This window comes from Pelodiscus sinensis, chromosome 19 (assembly GCF_052426305.1).
Source record: "Pelodiscus sinensis isolate ZL-2025 chromosome 19, ASM5242630v1, whole genome shotgun sequence".
In the NCBI taxonomy this organism is placed as follows: Eukaryota; Metazoa; Chordata; order Testudines; family Trionychidae; genus Pelodiscus; species Pelodiscus sinensis.
Genome location: NC_143070.1, coordinates 23,003,829 through 23,009,185, shown reverse-complemented (window position 1 = coordinate 23,009,185; position 5,357 = coordinate 23,003,829). Strand labels below are relative to the sequence as shown.

General features: G+C 49.3%; 1 pseudogene; it reads left to right on the top strand.

The window, feature by feature from the left end:
• The first annotated feature begins 2,398 nt into the window (after positions 1-2,398).
• On the top strand, positions 2,399-4,226 carry LOC149522268 (uncharacterized; annotated as a pseudogene).
• Positions 4,227-5,357: the final 1,131 nt, after the last annotated feature.

The window sequence follows — 5,357 nt, the reverse complement described above, 5'->3', positions numbered from 1 at the left end:
TCTCTCCTGTGAGAGTTCTCATGGATAACAAGGTGTGACCTATGACTGCAGCATTTGCTACAGTGAGAGCAGGTGAATAGCTTCGTCCGTATGGGTTTTCCTATGTCTAACAAGGGTTGAGGTCTGACTGAAGCTTTTCCCACAGTCAGAGCAGCTGAACGGTTTATCCCCTGTGTGACTCCTCCTATGGATGACAAGGTATGAATTCTGACTGAAGCTTTTCCCACAGTCAGATCAGCTTAAGGGTTTCTCCCCCGTGTGAACTCTTCTATGTCTAACAAGATCTGACCGGTAATTGAATCTTTTCCCACAGTCAGAGCATCTGAAGGGTTTCTCCCCTGTGTGGTCTCTCTTATGGATAACAAGCTGTGACTTGTGACAGAAGCTTTTCCCACACTCAGAACAGCTGAAGGGTTTCTCTCCTGTGTGGGCTCTTTCATGTTTAATAAGAGTTGCATAGTCACTGCAAGAACAAGGTGAATGTTGATGGGGGATTTTCATTTGAACAGTTTCGGTGTTTGTTTTCAACCTTCTGCTCCTGTGACTGGATTTATCCTGTCCTGCTCCTGGATGGTTTCCCTGCTGCCTTTGTAGACTACACTGACTCTCACAAGTCTCTCCTTGCTCAGGACTCTGAGAAACATGCCCTTCAGATCTTCCCACTAACACCGCACATGGAGCCATTTGTTCAGGTCCTTCCTCCTGAAGACTCCTCTCACTGTTGTCATTCAGTATCCCATCACCTACTGGAATGGAGAGAGAAAGCACACAGGAGTCATTATCTGAGCTGAGCTGAAAGAAAAATTCTGAATGGTGAACAGCTGGGGGGACAAAATGGGGTACAAACCCAAAGAATGGCTGGAAAGATTCAATAATCATGAGCTGAGTTCACCCTGCACCCCCATAACTCATTCCCCACCCAGCACTCTCAGATTGTAGTTGAAGACAGGCTGAAGGGCCAGTCAGACTTGATGAAAACACACAACCAACATCTGCTATGCAAACTCAGAAATTGGTTTGAGTCACTTTAGCTGATTTCTCACCTGTGTGGGTGTCACTGATGATCTCCCCTTCCTCACATCCTTGGAGATCCAGGATCTGCATCTCTTCCCTTTGCTCCACCCAGGAGAGCACATGAACTTTGGAGACTGGAGATCCTATTTGGGGAGCAATTAACCAAGTGGTGAGCTTGTTCATTAAGGTCTGTGCCATTCCTGCTTCCAAAGCCAGGATCTGAGTCTCCTATCCAGACAGGCTCCTTCCCAACCTTCCAGAGACTGGTCTCTGGCTGGTACAAGATCCCAGGACACACTAATTCCATCCTCCCCCTGCACCACTACCATGTTGGGAATAGCCCAGCAGACTCCCATGAGGAACTGTGTGCTCTGCTGCACTCTGCAGGATACAACTCAGTCTCCCTTAGGGCCTGTTGCATACTTGGGCAGGACAGGAACACACTGCTCATAAGGGGAGAGTTCTAAGACTTTCAGGACTGACAGATGCATCTAGCCAGGACTCATATTTGAGCTGCGATATGTCAGGTCTCTAGTGCTGGGAAGGACAGGATCCAGCAGAGCTCTAGATCCCTATGGGCTCTGCCCACAAAGCTCTTAGCTGGGGGCTGGACTTGCCCTGCTCTTGGGCTTAGATGCTCTACTTGAGCCAGAAGGAGGCCAGGGTAATTCTCTGATCGGGAAATTGAATCCTTGGCTGGCCACTTCAGGCCCTGCCTATGGTTCACACTCCTGATCCTGACTGACTGTGCCATGGTGGGCCCTGTCAGCTGCCCACAACAGCGGTCAGTCCTGCAGACAGTCAGGGCAGTGTTGGTCTGTTCCTGTGGCCAGCCAAAGTGGGGACTGGATGGGCTGCTTCTCTGCTGCTCGTAGATGCTCCTGCAGCTCAGCTCCCCTTCTGAAGCCTTGAATCTACTCTGCCAGCAGCAGCAGCCTTCCTCTTGTGGCCAGTTGGGCCTGCCATTTGGTGCCTCTCTGGCTTACACAGAATCTACTATAGGCAGGGAAGGACTCTGAGTTGGTACCTTCCTTCCAGGAGCTCAGCACAATAGCACAAGTGGACCCTGCAGACACTAAGAGCAGCTGCACCCAGCCCCACAACTCTGATATCTGCCATTCCTGCCTGGGCCCTTCCACTGACACCTCTGGCAAAGGCACAACATGGGAAAGATGGCTGGAACAACAATGAGACCTTAGCTGTGGGAAGAGCAGCACCACTATTTGTCACTGAACGGCCTCTCACACTGGAGCCAGGATTACTGGGGCAGATACTGCTGATATTGGGGGTTCAGGCAATGAGAGACCCTGAACCAAACCCAACCCAGCTGCTCCAGAGCCTACCCAGCTTCTGTTACACAAGGGGACAGGAATCCTCACCCAGCCAGCTCACAGCATCATAATTCTCCTGCATCACATCCCTGTAGAGGGCTCTCTGGCCCGGGTCCAGCAAAGCCCATTCCTCCTCAGAGAAATACACAGCCACCTCCTCGATGGTCACCGGCTCTGCCACAGCCATTTCCTGTCCCCGCCTCTGCAGGCCAGGGGCTGAGCTGGAGTCAGACATGGGTGTTCTGCAGCCTGTCGGGAAGAAGGGGAATTGGACACATTTCAAAAAGGGCTTTAATCCTTTCCACACCAAAATGTACTCACACCAAAATAATTATACCCACCAGGAGACATTAAATTGCTGGGGGAATATTATTAATGTCTCCCTTGGTCACAGACCTTTGTTTGGCATTAGTAATGCCTCTATTGTCTCCTTAAACTTTAGTCAGTATCCAGAGAGCAGTGCCTGGTACAATAATTCCCTCTTTATAGTTCCCAGCACCAGACACATCTACAACCCCACACTGGTATATAAGAATAGCCTGCTACCTGGCCAGTGTGCTAGGGCAGACCTTTTTCAACCAGATCAGATCCTACAGGATCTGTTGTTCGCTGTCCAGTGCTCCATCATTAATAGCAGCTATTGTACTGTGTATCATGCCCCTAAAGAAAGGCCCATGGGAAGAGGGTGGTATAAGGGACCATATTCCCCTATCCTTAGCAAAGAACCTGGACTCTTTTTCATCTGTGGGGTAAAGGCTTAGAAATACCTGCCAGTGGGTTGGACAGGTTGGTGTTCCCTAGGACATGCGGTGCCTAGAGGATTAACGGTACACCCATACATTACAGCTCCAGGTATTACAAACCTTGGAAGCTTCCTGCATCGATCCAAGAGGAAATTTACTATTAACCCTCTTGTGAGACGCCCCACAGGTTTTCATCGATTTACCCGTGCATTTCTGCCTTGGTGTAGCTGAACTTGAACAAGCCATAGTAAATGTGTCAGGGCAACTAGAAATAGCTTTCAACCACATTGCAGATGCCCTAGGCCTGCTCAACGAGCAGATCCAATCAGTGGTCCACTTTGCCCTGCAAAATAGGATAGCATTAGATGCAATTTTCGCTCAACAAGGAGGAGTCTGTGCTGTAATTAATCAGTCTTGCTGTTTCTATGTAAATCAGTCAGGGCAGATTGAACAGGACGTGTCTGCCATAAATGATGCAGTTAAAGTGTTACACGCTGTAACTAAAGATGGAGAAATCTCATGGCTAAGTTGCTTAGCCCAACAGCTAGGACTCTCCTTAACACCTTTCCTACATTCTATCATAACCACTGTTTTGATTATTTTGATTGTTGTAATTGCCTTTTGTATAATATTGTGTGTTGTAAGATGCTTGGTTAATGAAGCCATTTCCTCTGCGCACATTTGATATACAGCGCTGGGAAAAGATCCCAGCCAATTCCTCGACCCCAAGCCCTCTAATCAGGCCACTGGGTACTTTTAGATTCCTTCAAGGTGGGCAAGAGGTGCTGGCACACCATCATCTTGCATTCCCGGGACTGGTGTGTTGTATCAGGGGGTGGAATGTAGCCAGACAGGCCCCCCCATCACATCCATCTTGTTTGCCCCTCTGAAGTGCCTGGAGAATGCAGGGCAGAAAGAAGCAATAAAATCAGCATAGCCTTTGAAGCCTTGATGCGAGGCCAGGATATGCCAGCTCATCTGACCCTGGGTAAGCTGAAAACATAGATATGAGAAAGAACGATTAAGGCAATAAGCTGACCTCGAGGCTGCGAGAACTGCCCTGGCTGGCACCTATAGTCATACGATCAGATACAGTCGTCCCTGGGAGAGGAATCTCCCACTGAGAAAAGAATGCCCAGTTCTCCCAATGCCCAGTTCTGCTGCTGGGAACTGTCTGGACTCAAGCCTACCCCAGTGTCACCCTAAGGATTGCCTGGTCTGTAAAAGGTGCCCTGAAAATGGTCACCAACAGGTCGATCTACTGGTTGATCGCAAGGCCTTGACCAGTCGCTCGTGAGGCTTCCTGTCTGCCCCGTCCCCATTTCCCTCCCACCCCAGAAAAGCCTCACTACTTACCTCAAGTGAAAATGGAGGTAGCGTCAGCTTCCCGGGGATGGACAGAAGTCCCGCAGCTTAGCGCCACTTCCGTCGATTCCAGAAGTGCGCTAGCTGCTCTGCAGGGTGTACTGTGGGAGGGAGCATCAGCTCCCTGCACCACACAGGAGGGGTGAGTCAGCCCCGCAGGAGGCGCGCAGGGCGGTTGGCCCCGGGCCAGGCATTCACACGGGGCTTCCCTGCGTGGGTCGGGGGTTGGCACTGGGACACAGCAGACAGAAACAGATCCAAACCAGACTATCACACAGACAAACAATAGGAAAGTGAGGACAAGAATCAGAGAATGCCCATTGCACAAACACAACTACTGGTAAGCAGTCTTATGCCAGACAAAATGCTGTTAAGTTTTCTCCATACACCTTGAGATCTGCTTCTTGCCTGATGACAGTGGGCGCCACTAAGATAAAACACTCCCCCCCCCTCTTGTGTTATTTAGCTGGAATATGAGCATGTAACTCCAGGCTTTACAGCTAATTGCTGCTGCTCTTCCATCTAGCTGCAGAAGAAGGCTTCAGTTTAGACCTACTGAATACCTAAAGGCCTTTCAACAGGGTTACAGAGAAACTACAGTGCTCCATAAGACCTTTCCAGACCAAAGATAGCAGGATCCACAAGCACAGACAAATGGAGGTAAACACAACAGCAAAGGGACTTGAACCCTCAACCTTTTGATCTGTAGTCAGACACCTTATCCATTAAGCCACACACTCTTGGGTTCTTTAGGATTGGACTTCTTGAAATGTGTAAGTAGGGAGTAGTCTCCCTAGTCCATCAGGTTTTATTATTTTCCTTGTTTGGGGATTTAGAAATCACGTTTGAGCTGGTGAATTATTCTTATTGTGTGTAACTAAGGATTGCAGCCCAGGAATTTTTC